The sequence below is a fragment of the Chiloscyllium plagiosum genome, chromosome 9 (assembly GCF_004010195.1).
Source record: "Chiloscyllium plagiosum isolate BGI_BamShark_2017 chromosome 9, ASM401019v2, whole genome shotgun sequence".
Taxonomy (NCBI): Eukaryota; Metazoa; Chordata; class Chondrichthyes; order Orectolobiformes; family Hemiscylliidae; genus Chiloscyllium; species Chiloscyllium plagiosum.
In genome coordinates this window covers 43,814,437-43,840,462 of record NC_057718.1, presented here as the reverse complement: position 1 = coordinate 43,840,462, position 26,026 = coordinate 43,814,437, and the positions used below count along the sequence as shown (strand labels likewise).

The 26,026-nt window shown below is 38.5% G+C and overlaps 1 long non-coding RNA gene across 1 annotated transcript; it reads right to left on the bottom strand.

Annotated features, from left to right (window-relative positions):
• Positions 1–249: 249 nt before the first annotated feature.
• On the bottom strand, positions 250–20,417 carry LOC122552822. The gene is made up of 3 exons (XR_006312515.1): positions 20,392–20,417; positions 10,058–10,283; positions 250–629 (listed from the first exon to the last, which is right to left on the bottom strand). It is a non-coding gene; the product is annotated as an uncharacterized LOC122552822 (long non-coding RNA).
• Between the last annotated feature and the right edge of the window lie 5,609 nt (positions 20,418–26,026).

The window sequence follows — 26,026 nt, the reverse complement described above, 5'->3', positions numbered from 1 at the left end:
TCAGAAAGAATTTTACGATGCGACAGATTTATGGCAAGTGTAACCCCGAGATATATTTGGGTAAGCTTAGCGATCGACTGTTTTGACTTAGCAATTTCAAACATTAGCTAACCGCAGGCTTTAGTCGTCATGTGACGTTGTTAAAAAAAGGCTAAAAATTAAATAGATTTTTATTTAAATCCTGAAACAGATTATTTCTTTCCCATATAAATGTAACAGTATCCAGTAATTTCAGAGGAGATGAAATAAATTTTCTTTCTAAATATCAACACAGCCATCAATATTCCTTCAAATTGTAGGTAGCTAACTTGATTTTTTAAACCTAATAATAGTATTAAGTTGGCTTCTGAACAGCAAATGATAATCAACGGTTCACAGTATCACTAAACTAATCACTTTGATGCATTTAATCAGTTAAATTAAATTTTCTGTCACAAACGCTTTCTGATTGATCCCTTTGGAGAATTTTATAGTATACAGAACATAAATGGTGTTTTGTGAAGGCTACATACTGCACATATATGCTTCTTGAGTCCAGGATATAAACACAGTGATCTGCAAACTGTTTGCATAGCCAACAACTGTGCATGCTTCAAGCACGAGCTGATGTGGGGAATAGCCAGCTAACCCTGTAAGAGAAGAACATCCATTTTCAATGTACCATGTGTGATTTAGCAACTAACAAAGTGTAGATAACTATCAATCATATTGTATTATAATGTGTCTTCATTATTCATTTTAATATATTGTATATTAAGTGTCGTCTCCTGGATTTTACAACTTCCTCCACTGGGAATGTGCAGGGTGGGGAGCGCATGCAGAACAAAGGGTGGCAAAACCACCATTGAGCTGCCCAGCAGAATAGAATGGATAGATAGGTACTGCAATCAGCAAATTGCCTGGCACACTTAAATAACCAGTTAAGGATCAATTGAGCTTATTGTCATATTGATTGATCTAGATAGTACCCTACCAGCATCATAGTATGGTTAGTATGGACAGGCTGGTGCAAGGTGGCACACTAAACAGATTTGGAGAGAGTTATATCACTCACATGGTGCCTTGTGCACATTGGCACTAATTTCTAGATGGTCCGCTTCCACATACCTCACTGTCTGTCCTCCAAAACCCAATCTTCAACCTCACTCTCATCAATCCATGAGGCCTCAAATCCTTCTCCACCCTAAAAGCCAGGAGCTTACCTGTCTGCTGTAGCCATCCATCTTTGTCATACTCCTTCTTGCAACCTCAGCAGCTCCCACAGCTGTGACACAGCCATGAGTTCTAGAAACACCAACCAATCAAATTGGCAGGTACCTCGAGGGCAAGATCTCCTATCACCGAGGGCCTTATAGCTGGTTTAGCTTGAGATCCCCTATTACCGAGGGCCTATGAGCTGGTTTAGCCTGAGATCCCCTATCACTGACGGCCTATGAGCTGGTTTAGCCTGAGATCCCCTATTACTGACGGCCTATGAGCTGGTTTAGCCTGAGATCCCCTATCACTGACAGCCTATGAGCTGGTTTAGCCTGAGATCCCCTACCACTGACGGCCTATGAGCTGGTTTAGCCTGAGATCCCCTATCACCAAGGGCTTATGAGCTGTGATTACTATGAGCACTGAGACAGAATTAATGCCTGTCAGTGCTGGGTCACGCCACTACATCACATTTGAGTGACGTGGGTTGAGTAGGTGTGGAGTTGCTTTAGCTGTATGCACGCCACGCAACATTGTTAATGGAAAAAAAAACTTCAGGAAAAAAAATTCAGATTTCGGAATTTCAGATAAAGGATTGTCTACCTGTAGAACAAAATATGACATGAAATTAACAGTTTGTAAAGTAGAAAATAAATTGTCAAACTGCCTCATTTCTTACTCTATTGGATGGAAACAAGTCACAGTACAATTATGTTTACCTTTACTTTTTAATTTTATTTTCTGTTTATATGGATTATTTCAAAAACAATTTTTGAACCAGTCACTCTCTCCAGTTGTATCCATTATTACACTGGTGGTAAAAATGAACTATTAATTTTAGAGTTCCACAATCTGACTTCCATGCTTTCAGACTGTTCTTGGGTAATTTTCTATTATAAAAAGGGAAGAACACTAACTTAAGATGATCATAGTAGTCACCTAACCAGGTTGAGGTAAGATCAGGCATCTATTAATAAACAAGAATAAGTCTGTGGTGAAAGCAACTTGATCATTAAGAATCATTGAAACTCAGATCTCCATCTCCTGTTTAATTCACATCTATCTACAAGTACCATATATAGGCATCAAAGTTTATCCAGCTTGATAGAAAGAAACAGTAAAGCTAAGCACGGGAATATAAAACTGAACTATAGTTCAGGCAACAGATTTTGGGCAAAGAGAGAAGAATCATGGAATTGTAACAATAAAAATATAAGGTTTTCCTTTCTCTCTCCATGTTCATCCCAGCCTCTCAAACATTGCACCTAACGAATAGAGTCAATCAAAGAAACAGCAATTCATTGAGATCTCAAAAATACCTACAAATTTTGTCACTACTGAGGGTACAAGTCAGTAATTAAACAAACGTGCTCTCAGGTAAAACCCAACACCTCAAGGGCTGGAAGGACTTGCAAAATGTATATAATTGATCTTCCTTTTGGATATACTACTCTTTTTAAACTTTATACCTGTGCTTGTGTGTTTGATATTGTGCTTTATAACTTTTTCATGGTTAGTAAATAATAAAATTCTTCTTCCACTCAAAAATACCTTGCTATTGGCTCCTTTATATTTTAAATTATGTACGGTATAGCTGTGCACTAAAAATAATTCAGAATCTTTGTTATCGCCAGCTGAGAGGTATTAAAAAGAGCCAAATTACCCCTCCTCACCTAGACGTAACACACTGATCATTCATATAAAATATTCAAGAAAGACTCAACATACAAAAGAAAATGCTTTCAAATTATGTATAAAGGGGAGTATTGATGCAGAAGCTTGTGATTTAAATCATAGTTTATATTCTATGGTATGTTTATATTCTCTTCCTTTTCTTAAATGTCAACTTGGCTCAGTGTGGAGCATAGACAAGCACTTTTATTTCTGAGTTAGATATTCATAAAATTCAAGTCTCATCATTAGACCTAAGCATGTAATTTAAGTTAAAATTTTAATTGATCATTAAGGAAATACTGATTTTATGAAACTTTAACTTTTGAAAGATAATAGAGAATAGGATTCTAAAGAAAAGTCACTGGACTTGAAATGTTAACTCTGCTCTCTCTCCACAGAGAAAGCCAGACCCAGTGAATATCTCCAGCAAATTTTGATTTTATTCAAGATCTTCAGCATCCACAGTCCTTGGTTTTATTGAAAATATCTGCTGTTTAGTTGGATGTAATTGTTTTGTGATGAATCCTCATGACTGTTCCTTATATTGAGTGAGCTATCTGAAGGACTGGTTACTAAGGTAGGTTTGCTGTCACTGTACTCCTTTTAGAATGGGATTGACAGGACCTGCTTGGCCAAGTATGGTAGACACAAACCAGAGGTAGCCTAATGTGAAGAGGCTGTTGGCCCAAAGAAGATGTAGCTATTATATGATGTCAAACAAGCACATTATTTTTGTATGATAGATGTGGATACAAAGATGATGGCAGAATCTTAAGAGTCTCAGCAGTATTGTGAGAAGTGTTGCAGAATTGGGTGACAAGTGCAGCAAGGTCTAACTTGACATCAGAAATGACTTGCACCATCTTGCATGCTTTTCTCAAGCGGGGAGTTGCTACTTGAGGTTAATTATTGTTTGTTAAACCTTGCTAAGTGAATTCACCTCATTGATATTTACTCTCCCATCCCACCAAACTCACCAAATAAGCTTGATGATGTGAAAGCTCAGCTAGGAACAAAAGCAAATTCAGCTTGCCAGTTGACCTAAGAAGACTCCATGTTGGAAACTGGGCACCAACATCTCAGTGCATGTGTCACAGACATTGGCATCCAACATATATCATGCTCTAAGAACCCTCAGGTCTGTAGGATTGAGCAAAAATCTCCAATATTTAAAACATTGCATGAAACTCTGGACTTTTCAAAACTTTTAAAAGGTAAAGGGGACCGCATAATTCATGGAATGGAGATAGCTATCTGGAACCAATGTTCAGGCTGGAATTCCAATTTACACCTCCTCTCAATGGACAAACAGAAGCCAATAAACTGTAGCCAAGGCATCCTTTACATCTTGGGCTACCCAGCGCAGACTCTATGGGGCCTAAAGAGATACCAGGCATTCAACCTTAATTGAAATCCATTCACACCTACTCTCAAGATCGGAACAGCCAATTAACTTCAGAAGAGAATGTCAAGATATAATACAGGTGGCCTTTTCCACAACAGCCTTCTGCACAAACTGCTTTCCCACAGGTTTCCACATCCCAACAAGCAGCTTCGGAACCAAGAAACATGGAGCACAAACCAAAAACTTTTATCGGAACAAAAGACATCCAAGAGGGGAGAGTCAACCAAGAATTCTGAACAAGAGTCTCCAGACACAGCCTGTTCTGATCCAAAAAAAAAAAATGATGGCAAGAACCTCAGCAACTAAACCAGCACCACCATAAATAAAGACCAACAACCCCGAGGAATAACCGACCGACCAACACCAAAGTCCATAGGCAAAACCTGAGATGAAACCCAGGCCTGCAAAACCAGACAAAAGTAATGAAAACCGGGTACCTACTCAACAGATCCAATGTGCACCTTACCGGATCAGCGGACTCAACTCAAATTGATGAACCTACACATTCCGAAGTCTTCGTCCCGGCGTGGGGAGCAGCAAGTGGGAACAGCCAGCCACTCTTCAAAACTGTGCTTTCCTCAGTGGTGAGCATAAGTTCCCAAGACCCCAAAGTTCCAACCTAACTAGCAGGAAGAGGAAGACGAGTGGTGACAGTGCATTAAGACTCCAAGGGTAAGATTTCTCAGTAAAGACTCTGAAATTAAACACTGTTGTTTTCTCTGTGTGTCAGTAGGATAGTGTTCTTACAATGTTAATCTAGTTAATAGTGTATTTAAAGTACTACTGTTCTCTTGTGTATTGATAGTGTCAATTTTCTTGTTTTATTGTGTTACCTATTTTCTTGTATTATAATTACCTTTTGTATTTGAAAAGAACGCAGAGATTCTTTTGTCCTGAAACATCTGACTACTGCATCTTCATTTCACATCCCCTAAATAAGTCCAGTGTCCAGAACAAGGGGTCTGGGAGCCATTCAAATCACTTAAAAATCAGAAAATAACTGAATAACCCTGCAGGAAAAATTTTGGATCCACTTGCATTACATTTTTGCAGTTCTATGATGAACTAGGGTAGCACCAGTAGCAATCATTGAAATGCTGCAGCAAGGAAATCGTGTGCTTGTGGATGTGCAACCAGTTCATGGACTGGACCAGGCTGCATCTCCAGGATCTTCACATGCTGTCATAACACTCTCTCTCTTAGCCTATCTGGATATTCACAACATCCCTGCCTTGCATTACCTTTTTGTGACCCTCATCTGGAAATACAAAACTCATAGTACTCAGTCTTCAATTAAGTCAAGGAAGATAGCCTTCACTCAATGTGTCCTGGAACAGTAAGTCAAGGGCAGCCTCTGAGACCATGCCAAGCCCTGCTCAAGGTTGTCAGAGCCAGGACTCTCTTCATGTAAGGAGTGAGGAGATAAAAGACAGGCAGCACACCACCCATCTTGACTCTTACTGCCCTATTGTGGGTTGTTTTCCCCTTGGAATGAGAGATTAAATTGATTGGCACAGCTATTATTGTTGGTGCATATGACAACATGTCCCATGTGAGCAAGAAGGCAACACAGGGGGTATTCAGGGTTAGTGGTGTGGCAGGTTGGAATGGGAGATGGCAAGTGAGGGAAGATGTTGCAGGCAATTGAGAGAGTGGTGAGCATGATCCTTGGTGGGAGGTATATATAGTAGCAGCGAAAGAGCAAATCTGAGGTGTCAGAGAGAAGATTATGTAACCTACCTGGAGGAATGAGAAGGATATTGACATTACCTTATAGTGATAGGCATTCTTTTAGATGGCTGAGTCAGCTTTAACCTAGGTGGCAACCTTGGACTAGATTGGTGTGGCCTGATGTGGTCTCCGTTACTGGTCTCGAGGGAGAAGGAAATCCCATTCTGACTCCAGCCCATCCTGGACCCCACTAGCAATACAGGGTGCCAATTTTCTCTTGTCTGCCATGTCTAAGGTATACATCAGAAACTGGACATGACAATTCTAGACTAACAGAGCTTGCCTGGGTGCTCAATACACTTTGACAGATAGCACAGGTGAAAGGTAATCTTAGTGAATTCCAGGATATCCTCTCAGTGATGAGTTGTTCCAGGAACAGTATGTGGAAAGCTGGGGTGGAAATAGGACCTAGGAAATATCATGAGGTGTGATAGGTAATTCATGAGGCACGTCTGGCAAGACTGGGTGAGACAATTCAATAGCCCTCACAGTGACAAGTTCCCCAAAAATCTCAAAAAACAATATTTAGCCCCATGCATCGGTACGTCTATGTTCAATATCCAGAGCTGTTCTCCCTATCAAGTCCTTTTGGCATCATCATATTGGGCAGAGCTTAATGCATTCTTTAGCATTAACCATTTCAAGACCAGATACCTTATCGACTTAAAAAGAAAGTCAAATTGGTTTGAAGAGCAGGTGAATTCCCACAGTGTCCTAGCAGACATAGTTCCCTCAACCAACAGCAGTGGAAACAATGAATTCATCATTTGTTTCATTTGTAGTTTGGAATGTCTGCATTTGCCTATATTACCAGAGAGACTTCATTGCAAAAACAGGATTGGGAAATTACTTACATCAAACACAGCCAGGGCTTCATAAGATAGATCATGTTTCTCATTGCATTTTTGGCAATCATCCCACCATGATAAAAAAAACCCAAAATTAAGAAAATTAGAAATATCATTTTGTGCAAGTTGGAAAGTCATGAACCCGTACTATGGATGTAAAAGAAGCAAGATTATAGCAACGGTGTTGTGACAAATACTGCAATTTTAATATCATGAGTATGTTACAGAAATAAATAAAACAAAAATAAACAAATTTTTCCACATAAATACAAATATGCTGTGAATTATATATGTCTTGTACTAACTAAATGGTCAGCACCTAATTATTAAACAGGAACTTTTTAGTTATTGCTTAAGTTATACTTGATGCATAAATATCTTCAATTTGCATAGCTTACATTCATTTGTTACCCAAATTGCTGTTCTCCACACAAATACTAAATTTGCAAATTGTTTATATGATGCTTTTTTTTATTACTAACATTGACATCATCTAAATGTTGCTATCTTTGGAAAGCTGTACAGGAAGTATTGCAGCAAAATGAATATAATAAAGAGCATGCCATGATGACTTTTGCATCAGTTAAGCAGTCGTAAACAGGATATATTAATTCAAAGCACATAGTTTGCAAAAAAAGTTACATTGATGAAATACTCTGTTTTACCAAAAGATGCTTTATCAATACCATTACATAAAAGATCAAGTGTGAAAACTATTTGCTGCCTTATTTTATACTGATCCAAAAATGCAATAATAATCTGTTAAAATCTGACCTTTTGCATTCAACAGTATTAAAATAGCAATAATGTTCATATAAGATGATCAGAATAGAATGATTATTCTTTTCATTGAGACTCCATATTTGAGCAACCTGATGTTATTACATTCAGGTATAAGATGAATTTCCTTCCCTTGATTTTGTTAAGAGCTGAAAACAGACAGTTTTCACTGGTGAGAATGCTTAAGACACTTAAGAATGCTGTAGATGGGATAAAAGGTTCAATAATACATTTACAACACAATCTTGCATTGCATTGCTGACACTGCGCTTAACAGGATCACATCATCCTTAAAAAAAGGAAATGAAAGTACTTTTCTCAATACTCCTAAATTTTAATTTAATCTATCTGAAACACAAGGGCTAATAGATTAAAAGCTTTTTGAGATATTAGGTAGAATGCAATGGACTTTTATTAACCAATAGTAAAGAAAACACGAGAAGGAAGTGGTCAAGAAAATTATATGTATCTAATAACATATTTAAAAATTGGGGTTTGGAAATATGTATGTTGTATGTTAATCAAAGTGTGCCCATGTCAGTATTCTTTCAACACTGAATACTTTAAAATTTGCTATTTCACCTCGTACTTTTGTTGAAAACATGACAATATCAAATAGAATATAATCTAATCCAGAACTGTGAAAGTTAAGGCTAAACTTGCATAGGGCATGGGCACATTTATGTTGACAGCATGGAAGAGTATATTGACTAAATTTTATGAAGTCACTTTGTTTGAATAGAATACTTTTGCACAATAAGTTGACAAAAAAGGTGTTTTGGCCTGAAGTGGACAGTGGGCAATTGGTGGCAGTGGGATTCATCCAGACAAATGATTTTGGTTAGAAGTATTGTTACGATTGGCACAGTGGTTAGCACTGCTGCCTCACAGCGCCAGAGACCTGCGTTCAATTCCCGCCTCAGGCGACTCTGTGCAGAGTTTGCATATTCTCCCTGTGTCTATGTAGGTTTCCTCCGGGTGCTCTGGTTTCCTCCCACAATCCAAAAATGTGCAGGTTAGGTGAATTGTCCATGCTAAATTGCCCATAGTGTTAGGTGAAGGGGTAAATGTAGGGGTCTGGGTGGGTTACGCTTCTGTGGGTTGATGTGGACTTGTTGGGCTGAAGGGCCTGTTTCCACACTGTAAGTAATCTAATTGATTCCAGCTGATGGTAATACTGGACAAGCCATATCCAGTGTTCCCTTTAATTTTCTTTCCAGCTAAGTGGGCTTCTCAAATTTGTGTGCAGTAGTGACCATCAGAACTCAAAGCCAATGTTGTGATTGGCATGCTGAAGCAGATTGGTGTACATGGAACCTTGGAGTGGATACACTTTCGAGGGAATGCTGTTCATATCCCACAGTGAGAATTGGCTTGATCGACTCTAAGTTTTATTATCATTTGCTCACCATGAGGTCAGTCACTGAATATATTCACAAGAGGCTGCCAATATACTTGCAACAAAAGAACAAAGTGTACATCATAAAAAACTTACCATATCACACAATTCAAGAACTACTGGCAACATCTCATTTCAGATATATCAGAAAGAGTGGTCCCTTCTTTTCTCCAGCAATGCCTTATATCAGTGAACTTCCTCTACGTTAAAGCTTTATGCTCAGCTGGCACAGTTGAGCTTGGTTTCTATTTGGCAGATTTCTGGTGTGCATTTATGTGATGCTTCTTTCTTTAGTTACTATCTCTCCCAGATACTCATAAAATAAACTGCTAACTCAGCTTACCTATTACTTAACATGGATTCCTTAAACCCATGCCTTCAACAGCCTTGTTGGATGTGTTCCTTTCTTACATCTCCATAGTCTTCTGTTGCTAGATCTTTCTTCCTACTGAACTTGAGGCTTCCCTCCAAATTATCTGGAACTTTTGCTAAGTCCTAGCTGCTTGGAGTTTGCTATTAACAGCACCTCTGCTATTTTGCATTTCTCTTTAAATGAAACTGCTTTGTCCTCTTCTAACATGATAGATCTTAGATCTATCAATAGATTCCCTGTTACTATCTATTGAAACCCCCATCACAAGCCAATATACATGTCAAGACACCTATAGCTTCACATGCTATAAAACTGGCCAAAAAGGAAATCTAAGAAATAAAACCCAGCCATTTGCTCACCAGTAAGTTCAATCAAAATATTGTAGATCAAACTATCCTGTAGAATAATGGATAACCTGATAAGACCATTGCTCACTGACTATCATGCACATCCACGAGTAGGCCAAAGGCTGTCATTTTGATCCTGCAAGTATCTAATCTACTTCAATTATCCTGAATTGGCAATGTATCTCAAAATGTGAGCATCAAAAGAAGCTAGTTATTTTACACTGATACCCCTGCAGTAGCAATACAGGTATTATTTTCCATTGAAAGAATGCTATCATTAATCCAAAATAGGTTTTTACCTACCACACAAATGAATTGAAAGCTAGAAGATTATCAGTGCTCATCCATTGCCAGGTGCACAAGCAAGATGTCCTAAATACTGGTAGATCATATTAATTTGTATCTGTGAGAAGCTGATGGTCTAATGGTAATGTCACTGGACTAGCAAACTGGAGACTCGGGCTAATGTTTTGAGGATGGGGGTTTGAATTCCATCATGGCAGTATAAGAAATTTGAATTGAAGAACATCTGAATTAAAAAAGATACAGTCTAATGTAAACTTTGAAGCAAAAATTCATTGATTTAAGAACATCCTTGAGGTGAAATCTGCTGTCTTTACATGGTCAGGCCAATATCAGATTCCTGCCCCTGGCTGACTTCTTACAGCCTTCTGAAAGGAGGCAGGTTCTTCAGTACAGTTCTGAAGAAGGATCACTGAACCCAAAATGTCAACTGATTGTTCTCCACAGATGCTGTCAGATCTACTGTGATTTTCCAGTAATTTTGGTTTTTGTTTCAAATTTCCAGCATACACAGCTTTTTTTTTCATTTTTAAAACTCATGTGGATTGCAAGTTCATCACAGGCTAAGAGAGATAGAATAGAAACCAAAGGACGAAGAGGAATTGAGACTTTTGGTTAAACTAGTGTTGTAGTAAGATTATAAATAATCTAATAAAACATATAATAACAGTAAAATAATTTGTACTTGAATAACCATTGCATATTTATACAACTAAACAGAAACATTTTTGGTCTTCTCTCCTCTCTTCCGAGAATCCTTTATTCTAAAAGTTTCCAGATAGTTGGTCAATATTAAAAACTGTGCTCGATTAAATCATTTTGGGATTGTTATAATCTTATGTAGCAGTTATTCTGCTACTTACCAACTTACTACCTGCTGACTGGAATTTACTGATTTAAAATATCCCAAACAATTTATGTTAATTTCCATAATTTTATTTTGTTTAGATCATAGTTTAAGCACCAAAAGAATCTAAACTAGCGGAACTATAAACAGTGCTGTACATATTCTTACTATCTAATTATCCCAGACAAAGTGCAATTATTTTCTTTTCCCAGTATCAAAGAAAACTTTTCAGATCTTATATCATATTACATATTAAATTGATGCCTTCCTATAATATGGTTTGTGACAATCTATTTCCAATCCAATGGGTGGTAACAATGCAATATTGTGCATTCCAAATATTACCTATTTGTCCAAGATCAAGCATCAGAGCAGGAAAAACAGATCGCAGTGGCTGCATTAGAAATGGATCGACAAATTTTATCTGAAGATGCGTTACAAGAAATTACATCTGCTATGTGGCAGCCTACCCGATTACTGTCAAACAAGCTATAACTTACAATAAAGGCCATAAATGATGCACTATTTTCAAATTGATTTCCTGCTATTGTTGCGGAATTTCATTGATCTTATTTTATGAAATAAATAGATGAACACTAAAAGATGAGAATGATACATAATTTACAGCCAGTTAAGGATTTGTTTTCCAATTATCTGGCTGAAAACTATAGTGCACTTTATCAGACAAACAACTTCTAAACCAATTTCTTGCTGTAACTAAGAAAGTGCTTTGCATGAAAGGAAAATGGAAATAACTTGTGGCAACTCTGTGGTATCAAATTTTCTACAAAGATAAATTGTAGGTTATCAACAACACTAAATTAATTAGAATCTGAATATGCACTTTATGTAGCACAGCAGATCATTTGAGACTTTAAGCTGTGGTCATTCCTGCCACTTAGTGAGTTATTTGAGGCCCAAGTGATAGTTGCATGCTCAGATTTACATGCCATACACGATGAAGGAGCCATTAATTTTTCAGTGGTAATGATGGCACAGCTCGAACTTGAGGTACAGCAGCTGCTTAGAGGTGGAGGAATCCCTCCTGAGGAGGGTTTGTGCTTGCTTTAAGCATGCACGAATAAGGCAATGGGAAACTACACCAAGTATTCTTTCTTTTAGTCGCTTTGCTCATTGAAATTGAAAATAGAAGACTTTATGGCAACACAAGAGGCAAGCAGTAAACCACAAGAGATAAGAGAATGGGATAATCTTAAAAGTTCTGTCTACTGCAATAGTTACAAATGCAGCCTTTTGCACATGCACAATGTATCACATATAGCAAGTCCCTTGTTTCTGTTCCATCATGCTCAGTGGGAAGATGGCGTAAGATATAGAGGGAGATTTATGTACTTATTGTCTGAACACAGTACACAGGGGAAAATTCAAAAGGAAGCATTCTATATCTCAAACAAAATCTGTCCAACTTTCCTTCCATTGAAAAGAATAGAAGGAAAATCAGGTTTTCTTATTGTCTCAGACATGTCATCCTCACTGCTCAACTTCCCTAAAATTCACTGTTATTTTGTTTTATGTATTCAATTCTCAGAGGGTGATGATCAAAGGTTTTTGTGACTGGAAGCTTGTGTCCTGTGGCATATCATAGAGTTCAGGTCTGGGTCCCTTGCTGTTTGTTTCTTAATGATCTACACTTCACACTTCATCCAGGAAATTCTTAATGCCCATGGATCGAATATAAATATTAAAATTTGACCTACTTCATTGGCCTGCTGCAGCACACCCAGCAAATTATTTTGGAATTACTAGGAGAGGGGCTGCAGAGCTTTGGACAATGTCAAGTATATGGAAGATAGATCATGGGGAAATGATTAGATAAACAGTGGAATACGTAAGCCGCAAAGTTAAAAAAAGGCACAGGTGAGAACTTCAGTAGCAGATAAAGTGAGGCAGGAGTAGAGTCTAGCAATGCCCTCATATACTTAATGGTGCTGCAGGCTTCAGAGCCACAATTCACAGCTCATAAATCCTCAGCTTATAACAAGTCATATCACTCAAATGAACTGCATGACACTCAATACTTCTCTTGTATTTTTAGGAGAAGATTGTGCACATTAGCAGGCATTAAGAAACAGCTGGAAAACATGTTCATCTGTATGTTTAGTCATCATGGAGGAGATGTTGCTGTCTCTCATCGAATGAGCAAACTGAGACTGTAATCATCATATGTGGGCGAGATTACTATTACAATCACAGCTGATGTTATCACTGGGCAGTCAGATTCCAGACTGAAATCTGGTTTGATAGATCATATTTTATTTTATTTTATTTTAATGAGGTGGCCTTTCACTCAAACACAAACATGCAATGCTGCAGATTCAGTTTTAAAAACCAAACAGAAGTTTATCACACAAAAGAAATGAAGTTAGAATAGAGCAAACCAAACTACTTACATATAACACAAGTTGAAAGATTTAGAAACATCTGGAAAATACAATCTCATTAATCTCAAACCCTGCCGTCATTGTACTCACAGCAAAAATATTTCTCTATTAAGCTTAATTTAGTTGTGGGGCTTCAATTCCTCAGCTTGAGAATCTGATAATCTCTTCCTGGAGCCTTCATACTATTTGACTTGGATTTTATCAACTTGGAATAACGCCTTTATGGTTGTAACCAAACACTTCTGGTTTGGAACTTTCAAGCTAAACTGCCTACAGTGAGGTAATCTATATCTTAACAGTTCTAAATGATCTCTTCTCATCAAAATTAACTTTACTCATCCAGCTTCAACCAGGACATGAAACCTTCCTAAGTGAAACCAAAAGGATTATTCCAAGCTATTGTTGTTTCCACTAAATCACCAAAATGATTCCAGAACCTAAATAATGGCCTAATATATCACAGTTTGCTTTGGCCATGTATAATATCACCAAGTGGAAACAAAATCACACAACTCTCTTAAAAAGTCGCACTCATATTGTTTTTTTTTTTTAAAATTGCCATAGCAATAGTGTAGTGATTGGGATCAGGTTGACCTTGTTAGCTATGAAGTGCTTGATTGACCCAAGTTAACAACCCCAAACAGAAAAGCCTTGGCTGAACAATATAACCAGGAGATTCAAATCTCCTCAGTTGAGAATTGACTCTGAACTGGTTGGCCATAGCCAGTGTACTGTGCATTAGTAAATAAAGGGTGACTTGGTAATGGGACCTGGTCTCTGTGCATTTATTTCAGACAGAAGTACTTACACACTCATCATTAAGCCCCCTTCACATAGACAGATCAAAACCCAATGTCACTTGCTCAAACAAAAACCCTAAAACAAAATGATATTATATACCATACATCACACTATTGATGGAACTTTCCTCACTGTCCTGACCACACCAGAACGCTTCTCCCTTTTTGTTTTCAAATATCCAGAAACAGAAAGCTGCATACAGTCAGTGGAGGAGGCAAAAACAAGAAAATGAAGATGAAGTACTCAATCTCACAGTTGTAGCTACCAACTCAGATAGTGAAACTGTCCTAGCTTAAACAGATAGCTTAAAGACATGATCTGCATGTGGTGAGGCGTCAGGCATAAGTGCATAGGAATCAAAGCTGGGAACAAAAATAATCAGTTTCTCTGATACAAGATCCCACACTAATTCTTTTGGAAAGGACAGATGAGGAAGGTCATAGAAAAGGTTGATTAATGTGCACACATTTTAATCAATAACAAGAAACATGGCAGAATCAAGTACCTCATAACATAGGGTTTTAGACAAAGCATCCTTTACAATATAGAATTGATGTTCACCTTCATTAGCTGGGCCTATGAACTCACCCAATATGCTGCATCTACTGCCCAATATCAGGATAAGTCTAAATCATTGTGAATGCTACAATAGAAGCTGAGACTACTACCAACATATCACAAAATTCCAGTGTTCAAAGGGGATGCAGATCCAACTATTCTCCAAAGGATTACAAGCAATGCTGCTCCAGAATAGTAGCAGCAAATAATAACCTGTTTTCTCAGATTGACAGAAATCATGGTCCCACCACTAATTAATTCACCTACCAGCCAGCTCATGTCAAGCTGGTACCGCTTGATGCTAGGCCTTCCAGGTCCAGAGCTGCTTGATGGATGCCTTACAAAGACACTTACAATCTTCTCAACTGAAAGTCAGTGCCTTCTTTCAGCCGAGCTACAGTAACTGAAGAGATCTCTAAGAACAGGAGAGAAGATGACAGACAGAGAAGTATAAAGAAAGGCCAAAGGTAATTAACTATTTTTGTATGTGTTATGGCATTATTTACTTTGTAAATTTGAGTCGAAATATATATTTTGCGTAAGGTTTTGGCCTTGATGGAAAGAAGATAATGTAATGGTCAATGACAGAGGGAAAATAATGACTGTAGGATTGTTGGCAAATTGTGTTTGAGGGTATTGATAGCACTCTAATCAACCATTCGACACCAAAGCTTAGCCATAAAGTTGAAGTTATAGGCTCCATGCAATGTGTGCTACAGAACTCAATTTCTTTTCCATTTTCTCGAAAAGATTTCCCTCGATTGTGTTGCATTGACTAGTTTTCAGGCTTATCCATCTCCACCTTTTTTGAACAGGGATGCAACATCCTCAGTCCTTGAATCCTCTAGTGCCAGCTCCATATATAAGGACACTTGGAAGATTATGACAAGAGGCCTCATAATTTTCACCCTCAGTACTTCAGGGTTCAATCTATCAGGAATGGGTGACCTTTTCTAATTTGATTATTCACAACATTCTAAATGCTTCCTCTTTATCTACTGCTCTTTCATCCATTGCTACTGCTAGCTACTCCTTTACAATTGCACCAACAGTAGACTCTCCCTGGTGAAGTTTCAGCTGGGGTGACTGTAGATCCACTCGAGTTCTCCTTAAATGGCCAGGGCTGGGACAGGGACTGCGTTCACACTCCTGGGCACCATCCCACAAACTGTGTTCAATTTAAATTAAATGGCCTTTGAGTGAGGTCAGAATCAGTCTTGATGTCTTACATTATGAGTATACAGTTGAATTTAGAGTCAAGTTCTAACTTAAAAAAATGAATAGAGTAAACAGATAAGGTCTGTTCCCCAGGGTGAAGGACTCCAAAACTAGAAGGCATAGTTTTAAGGTGAGAGGAGAAAGATTTAAAAGGACCTAAGGGGCAACATTTTCACACAGAAGGTGGTCAGTGTATGGAATGAGCTACCAGAGGAAGTAGGAGAGGCAGGTACAATTACAACATTTAAAAGGCATCTGGATGGGTATTTGAATAGGAAGGATTTAGAGGGATATGGGCCAAGTGCTGGCAAATGGGACTAGATTTATTTTAGGATATCTGGTCAGCATGGATGAGTTGGACCAGAGAATCTATTTCTGTGCTGTACATCTCTGTGACTCTATAACTGCAAGGGAGAGGCAGAGTTGACAGGGATGAAATGGAAATATTTGAAACAAGTGAGTACAACAAACATAAAATAAGGACAACTTGGGAAAATTACTAAACAAAGGAGCAGAACTGAAAAAAAAGTACAGCTCTCTTGTCTATACAGTAGTTAAGATTCAACCAGGAAGACCTCAGTTCCTCACCAGAAAGATGGGAAGATTAGAAAAAAAAAAGAGTAAAGCCAGAAGTGCTTTTTCAAACTAAGACAGATAGTTGGAAAGTAGCCTGGTCATCAGAGATTGAGTCAGGAATTGCCCTTTTAGTTGGACAAACAGTAAAGAGAACAGAAAATAACTACAAGATACAAATCAAAGAAGTCTTCTGTATTAGCAGCTGTTGTGATGTCACAATAACATCTGTGTTGTTGAAGAACCTGGTTTGAAGTTTATGGGGATCAAGCCAGGATAAAGATGAAGGAGACAGCTGGATGATTAAATTTTTAAAGATGAAAAATCAGGCAGGGATGTGAAACTGTTCAGATGATAGGAAATGTTAAGTGTTGAAAATTGTAATGGACAAAGCCAAAAGCTAAAGGGCAACAGCAACAGCTGATGGGAAATGAACGGCAAGATGGCAAATTCTAAAACTAGAAGAGTATAGTGATTAAGCCGGGAGTTACTGAGAATTGAATAATCAGAGAAGCATGTTAAACATTTCTTTCAGAAAGATATGCAGGTTAGGTGGATTGGTCATGCTAAATTGCCCATAGTGTTAGGTGCATTAGTCAGGGTGCGGGAATGGGTCTGAGTGGGTTGCTCTTTGGAGGGTCGGTGTGGACTTGTTAGGCCAAATGGCCTCTTTCCATTCAGTAGGGAATCTAATCTAATCTATAAATCTAAACACTGGGCCAGAATTTCCAAGGAACTCTTCTACTTCATGAAAGAAGGGAGGTCTGCATTTCTGAGAGGACATTCTGCTTTGGTTTCTTCAGAAATATGGAACTAGGTTTGCATTCTGACAGTGTGTTTATAGCACAAGGTGCCAGCTGGATAGGAATGGGCTGCAAGGGGGTATGATGCCAAAAGGGTGGGGAGTAGGGTGGAACGTAAGTATAGCTCCAGCTGCATAAGGAGTAGGGTGCAAATGGATAGGATGCCAAGTAATGAGAGGATAGAATATGAAGTACTTGGGATATCATAGTCCAAGATGGCAAGGTGCTCAGGTGAAGTGATGCAGTGCTTATGGCAGGTCAGGGTGATGGGACAAGATCTGGCGAGTGTGGGGGTAGGTTCAGGTCTGGGGGTTGGCGGAGGTCACAAGTCTGGCAACATGGGACTTGGGTGTGTGGAATTGGGTCCAGTAGGAGCCAAAGGGTGTCAGGTTAGGAGCAAGAGAACGGGAAAGTATGTCAGATAGATGGGGGGTCTGGAACAGAGTGATTGAAGGATGGCTGAATAAACTGGGCGAGTATTGGGTCAGGATTGGAGGGAAGTGTATGTAGTTTGCTGCAGATGCAATTGTGGATGCCTGAGCTAAGAATGGATTCAGTTTAGTAATCACTTGGGAGTTAGACTAATAGCCTGATGAAAAGTCATACTGGACTCAAAACTTTTCCACAGATGCTGCCAAACCTGCTGAGCTTCTCTTGCATTCTCTGTGCTTGTTCCAGATTTCCAGAATCTGCAGTATTTTGCTTTTATTTACTAGCCCACCTTTTCCTGAGAAGCTATTTTACTTAATTTAGTTGGAATCTTTTTGAATTCTCAGGTCTCAATGGAGACTTTCAGAGGGGCCCCGACAATGAGCAATTGCCGAGGAGAATATGCAATTTTCTGCCAATTCTTTTGATGTGTGCTGCCATAGGGTTTCAGCACTGGAACAACAACTGTCTTGCCATTTGCAATATCCAGGCCTTTATAAATAAAGCTTTGGCAGAAATACAGGGAACAACTGCTAAAAGAACATTAGAGAGAGAGATTCATGAAATAGAGCAGCATGGTGGCTTAGTGATTAGCACTGCTGCCTGCTAGTACCAGGACTCAGGTTCAATTTTGCCCATGGGTGACTGTATGTGAAGTTTGCATGCTCTTCCCCTCTCTGTGTGGGTTTCCTCTAGTTTCCTCCCACACTCAAAATCTATGTGGGTTAGGTGAATTGGCCATGCTAAATTGCCCATAGTGTCTAGGTATAGGTGGGTTAGCCATGGGAAATGCAGAGATATAGGAGGGGGTGGGGTGGGTCTGAATGGGATGCTCTTTGGAGGGTTGGTGTGGGTTGAATGGCCTGCTTCCACATTGTAGGGATTCTATCATAAATATGTGGGTTAGGTGAATTGGCCATGCTAAATTGCCCATAGTGTCTAGGTATAGGTGGGTTAGGCATGGGAAATGCAGAGATATAGGAGGGGGTGGGGTGGGTCTGAATGGCCTGCTTCCACATTGTAGGGATTCTATCATAAACATTATAAGCACCTCTAAGGGCAAAATCTTACGTCCTTCCCCATGGCAGGTTTGATCGAGGGGAGCATTTAATTTGAGGGACAACGACATATGAGGACCCAGTCATCCTCCCTCAATAAGTGTGCAGCCTCTTTCCTCACCACCAAATCCCCACTTTCAGGTTTTGACAGTCCAACATATCAAATAATCTATAGGGCATAGCTTACAGCCTTTGAGCCATATGGAATTGGGGGAAGGAATAATCACTCAGTGTGGGGGGTACCCACCTTTGTCTTCACACCAAGCTCATCACCTTCTTGTCACCCAGTGATCCCATTTAACTCTTGTCCTGCCATCACTCACCTCTATCCTAGGTTCCAGCAATGATTTTAACCCTCAGTTGAATGTCATTCTGCCACTATCTCCTCAGTGACACAAGAGCTGCTGGTTTCAGGCACATAAGCCTTCCTCCCCCAACCTCCAAAGTGTCCTTGATCTGAGGGCAAGGCCACTATTGTCCTTCTAAGTGCCTGATGGGTAGAGTTTCCTGCAAAGAGGATCCACTGGGCCCTTGCTAGCTCTCCATCTGACAGTTTGACCCCTGCAATTCCACAAGATTCCACTCTAAATGGAAGCACAAAAGCCAAAATAATGCACTTCACAAAGTCAGTTTATTTTAATCAGTGTATAAAGGATGTATTCAACCTTTTCTGAATTTTAAATTAATTCAGTGTATATATGAAATGACAATAATTCACTCTTATATATCGCCTGTGATAATGCCATCTAACAACAAGTCAAAACAAACTAGTCATTCTAGTAGATAATTTAAATGTTGCATATGCAATTAAATTATAGCAATATAACTTTTTACTTCCTCACATTTGCACTCAATATATTTCTGACATTTTTACTTCCAATGTTTCATTAAGAACAAAATATTGTACTTTTTGAATCAAGCACTTTACTTCATTGGGTCTAATACAAAACCCAAAACTTATTAGTTACAGTGCATGTTTGCTCTTTGCCTTTATAGATGAGTTGGCCATCTTTGAACATTGAATAATTGATGATAATAGCATTTGCATGATTTGGTAAAGGCTATGATACCAGTAACAATGTATGAAAAGGCACAGCAGTTGGACCTAGAATAAAATAATAACATTTGACAAAATAGGCTGCAAAATTCAATAAGAACTCAAAAATGGACATGCAGATTGCAATGCAGGATTAACATGTCAGTTACTCCAGTACACTTCACGCTGATGTTCAATGATTCCAGCAAGCAGCCAGTACTAAATGGGCTGATAAGTGTGCATGTGCATCATCAGAGGTTGAAAAATATGTCAGAGACAAGCACGAGTTAAAAGTCATTCCGCAGCTTAAAGCCAATCTGCACCTTTTAAAGATAGGTGCACTATGGCATAAACAGATTCCTGAAGTAATTCTGCAACTGATTCAACCAGAGAAAAATATAATAATGGCACAACATGACAGAGAACAGGTCCGAGATTTCACTGATTTTCTGATCTTAACACCACTTAATATAGGAGATGCAGAGGAGGAAAGATGTCACCTATTCCCAGGGGACCAGGAGACTCTGCACAAGGTGCAATTTTCCCCTTCCTGGACATGGTGAAAAAAAGAGAAATAATTAAACAGGTTTGCCCTGGAGAGAAACTTACCCACTTCTTGGGCATTTCTGCAATTCACTGCTGGTCATGAATGCCCATGAAACACTTTGTCTCTTGTTTATGGAGACGTGCTCTTACACACACCTGAATCTTGTTTCTCCCCACCAACAAATCACTCATGGTAATGAGCAGTTTTCATAACTTAGCAGCAAATAAAAACCTTAAGTGGCTAATTCATGGTCATTTTAGGGCTGCAACTCACCCCTACTTCCCGATCACTTGCCTCCCCAATGAGCAAGACAAATGGCTAGTTTTGCAATTAAGAAACCATGGTAACCTGCCTGCTGAGTTCTTGCAGGTGGCAGTTGGGGTTGGGTTGCTCCAATTGCCCACATCTGGTGAAAAGCAGAGGTGTGGATGAAATGACCTCTAATAGCTCACCCTACCCTTGTGTTCAAAAGTCCCCAGACTCCCTTCTTACACCACCCTATAAGAAGATGAAAAAAATTACCTTCTCACTACTGGCTACTCCAGGAAGTAGGCCTCGATCAAAAAACTTTAGGACCTTAAAGCTGTCAGTCTCTGACTAGTTGTACCTTCTGACAACCCAGGTTTCCCGTGTTAGAGCAAGATACTCAGCCTCATCATCTGTCAGCTCTTACTGAGGAAGTGGTGGAGGCTGGTACAATAACAACATTAAAAATGCATCTGGATGGGTACATGAATAGGAAGGGTTTAGAGGGATATGGGCCAAATGCTGGCAAATGAGACTAGATTAAGTTAGAGTATTTGGTCAGCATGGACAAGTTGGACTGAAGGGTCTGTTTCCATGCTGTACAACTTTATGAATCTATGACTCAATGATTAGTTGGCAATCAGTAAGTTATCTGTGGGGCCAGTGTCTTAGTCACCAGCCAACCAGTTTGTCCCATCATAACACTCATTCCCACAAATGTCATGGAGACAAAAAAATTAGATAGCTATGGTGGATGATGCTATGAATTTAACCTTGAGGATATTGATGAAGCTCAATGACCACATATGACTGGTGAGATCTTCAAATGTCACATCTTACTAATTGGCCTACCTTGCCATCACTCACCTCCGCACAATCAAACATAACTCACATCTAGCATTTATAATTTCATTATGTGTCACACATTTGGCACAATATCACACCCTCATCTTACAGCATGCTACATACTGCCAGGTGTTCAACCATGATTGCCCCACTATCCAAACAGATTGAACCACATTTATTGACATACTCACCTCTCTCTTGCAAGAACACTGACATAAAACTGGAGACAGCAGCATCTCACTGGTGCAGTCAGGCAAGGCTGTGTGTCCTTACTGCAATGAGGAAAATAGGGTTTTCCATCAATGAAGTGGCCATAGCTGAGGTTGCTGACAGTGATGCTCATATTTAATTTCCCTGCTCGTATTCCACTTCTTCCTTATCCCACCATTCCTTATGATTTGAAAGCTGCAGCTGGTGCAAGCACGTACCTCGATGCTTTTTCTCTTCCCGCGGTAAACCTAGCTTTATGCCTATCTCCTTTCAGATATCCAAGATCTGTAACCTGTCTAGATAGTGATGAAAAATCAATATGTATCAAAGCAGGAAGTCAGTGATGAAGTGGAAGCCCTGTCACTTGCTCTCAGACTTGTAGCTGTCAGCCCAGATGTTGACAGGTTGCATTCATTAGAGGATAGCTTAGAATTGTGATCGTTCATGGTGAGATATTGTGCATGATCAGCCTGCAACCGGGCAAGTGTGAAGCTGGGCAAGTTCCAGCTGACTGAAAGACAATGTAACATTTGAGTAGTACTGGAGAGAATTCAGGTGAGAATGTTGGCAAAGTGACCTGCAGAAGAAGGCAAATGGTTTGGACATTGAAATGTTTGGAGCAACAATAGATCTTCCATTAAGCTTGCACTTGATGGGGTCTGGCACCAATCTGGCACATGGCTTTCATGTAGTTCAGAGCTCATCCTTTCGATACAGAAGTATTAGTCAACTCCAAGAGTGTATTTGTGGATTAACATTGTAGTATGATCAAGTGGCCAATATCTCAACTTCCAAAACAGCCCTATCAAAAACCATCAAATTATTGATGCCATGCTGAAAGCTCAAATTGACATCATGCAAAGTCAGCTGGCTGCCACATCAGCTCAAATTGTTCTCACGCAAACTCAGACTGTTAGCATCATGGCTGCAAACTTCCATGTTCAAAGGGGCTTACAAAGTGCAACAGATTACTTGTTGCTTTTGCCTGTCTTGCTGCATAGTCTGCCATTCTTGGTATTGTGTCAGAGCATGGTTGTTGCCACTGTTTGCCTTTATCAGTTCTCTGCACTGCTGGGTACCTTTCGTGCTAATCTAAAGAACAATTTTGTGGTTTCACCATTGCCATTTTATTGCGAACCTGCTCAGAGATGAATGTGCAGCTAGTCTTTAACTAAAATCTTTTTATTGAACTATGTATAATATATACAAAACAGGGAAAGATGCTTGTATGACCATCTTACATTAAGGGCTTCTAAACACTATTTGACCTGAGATCTGACGTCAATGTTATCAGATAGCTGCTTTCCTTACAAAACAGTATTGAAATGGTGCAATGCAAAAATGGGTATTCAGCATGTTAGCTCTTTAATGTCATCTTGAAAGGCCATATGCATTCTCATTCACTGAAAGTTAGATACTTTTACCAATTGTGTTGCAGCCATCAGGGGAGAACTGTCTCAGAGTTCCACAACAGTAAAAGGCTAATGAAAGACAGACATTATAGTATGCACAAGGTGGATTATTTGATATTTATATGTAAGTGGTATGGTTGTGTTATAGATTTGGTTTAGAAAGTTCATTTTTTCAAGTTTATCAAGTAGGAGGTGGAGTTGTACAGATAAGAAGGTCCCAGACTTCATACTCAAGAAATGAATTGGTTTATCTCCACAACCTGAAAGTGTGGGTCCAAGTATTGTCTTTCATATCCTCAATGCAGGGAGGAGAAAAGATAGTAGTATTTCTATAACTGATCACTACCCAGTGACCTTGTGGCCAGTAATTCAAGTAACTACACAGTTATCACCCTGATAGTTTTCATCCATCCATTATCAAGTGAACAAGTGAAAGAGATTTTGTAATGCAGTAACCATTTACTTTTCAGGTAAGTAAACATGACTGAAGTGTACCTGAAAAACTTCCCTCAGTTTTTAAAAAAACTTTTACACTCTGATGATCGCTTATTTCATTTCAGGTGATACTTCTTGTTGTAAACAATATTTTTATGTTACAACAATTCATGGGGAAGGCACTTTAGCTAAAGATGAACATTTCCTTTCATTATCTTATTTGGTAGAACAGTTTACTCCCAGAAACTTGAGATGGAGAAGCTTTCCATGTTAAGTGAAAACCTGGAATGGACATATTTGTCTCACATCTGAAATAAAGCTAAATTATACATCACAGATATAGTTGTGAATCACAACAAAGTACATGCCTTAGTTTATTTTTTAATTTAAAAAGATACCAATATTGTTTCTTCATACATTGGATCTATTATACCATTTAGTAACATTATAATGAAGATATATTAAAGCAGAATAACTACATATTCAAATATGATCATTACAATACAAACAGACAGATTTAGTCTCCATTCTACTGCATCTTTATTAGACTGAACTGCATCAGTCGTGATTGTAAACATCAAAAGATGTCAATGCATTTTCCAGCATGGAAGTTTTTCCATGATGAATACTCTGCATGCCCTAGGTCAAAATTTACTTACCCAAGGCAAGACCAAATGTCAATATCAGACTCTGCATATCACACTATCCCAGCACTTCATGAAAAAAAATCAATAGCCTTTGCTGTAGGTGAACAGTTAGCATGCAGTTGTATTACTTCATGGTCCTATTAATGTCAATCTTGGTATAAGCTTTCAAGCAAGTGGTGCAATTTAAGCAAATACTTTTGAGATGTATAGAACTGAATAAGTCACAAAATGTTTAAATTAGAAATACGATGGAAAATATTACAGCTTCCTGGAATTGGCGTCACTTGCAGAGCTTTGGAAATAAATTAGATTTTCTTACAAATTATGATGCTTAAGGATTTGTTCTTGGTGACAGCACTACTAAGATATATTGTAATTATATTATGGATTTAACTGTGACTTATTGTCCTTATTGGTCAAATAAAGGTTTCCTGAATAAGGTTGAAAAACTGAGGGATAAGTTTTAATTGCCTGAGCAAATTAACTAGTAAAACTGATCAGATGTCCATTGTGAAACTTTTTTTGTTGTTGAAATAAACCTGTTCAGACATGAACAGACACGCTTTGTTGACAGGTAGTCCTCAAATCTAGAACTTGATGCCCAAAGATAGAGACACAAACATTGCACCACAACAGCCATTGCAACTGAACTGTTTTACATCACATTGATTTCACTGAAATGAAATTCACGCATATTGTACAAGTGGTACATCGTTGAGTCCTCACCACTGTCTACATATTGTGCCTCAATATTTTTAATCTCTCTATATAAAACTTTATTAGTTTGCTTTCTACAAAATTGAACAGTCTTAGACAACTAGCACTGGATCATTTCAACATTTACAAATGCATATCATATCACCAATACTAAATTTGAATTGGGTGGAATGTGTGGGGTAATTACCATGCAGCCTAAGTATCGAGTATTGAAGTGGTTGTCCTATAAATTCCAGAACTGAGAAAATGCAATAACTTCTGTTGTAGGTTTGAATTTGAAATGCCTATTTTCATAATAATTAATATGTTTTTTGGATACTTAGGTGATTGAAAATATTTTGAGTATTCTCACTTCTTTCTGCTTCAATAAATGTTAGAATTTCTAATTTTAAATATTTGGCTAATGAATTGAAGTCATAAAATTTCTGCAATAAATACCAGTTTTTGTATGTGATAAGCGAAAGCACAATCTACCTTATGAAAAACTCTAATTAGAACTAAAACCCTCAAAATGATTACTGGTAACATTAATGGACAAATGTTGAACATAATCACATGACATGTCTTTGACAGGTTATTTAACACCATTGAACCAGCAAACAGAAGGAATATCATGCAAACATTCTGGGTTTAACTAACAGGAATTTCCAGGTAATAGTCTTTGAAAAGAGTTAACTCTACAGAAATACAGAGGGCCTAATTTATTCTGCAGTGCAGAACGGATATCAAACTTATTAATACAAAAGGCAAAATACTATAGTGCTGAAAATCTAAAACACAAATCAGGAAATGCTGGAACTACTCAAAAGGTGAACTATTGCCTGTGGAGAGAAAGTAGGAATCTGAAAATGACTGATCTTTCTGATTCAAATCATCAAGCAAAATATTTAATTTACCAGGACCAGGAAGGAAAAGACTAAGAAGGAAATTTATTAAGTGCAGTATGTAATGCATGAAAAGAAACTCTTTCAACACATAAATTGATCTATCTACATAGAAATTGGTGAGCTGATGTGAAAGTGATTGCCCTTGACATGAGGACAGCATTTGAGTGTGTGTAGAATCAAGGAACCCCAGCAAAATTGAAATCAATGGGAATTGGTAAAAACTCTCCACTGTTGGAATTATGCATAATATAAGGAAAATGGCTAGGATTGTTGAAGGCCAGTCACTTCAGCTCCAAA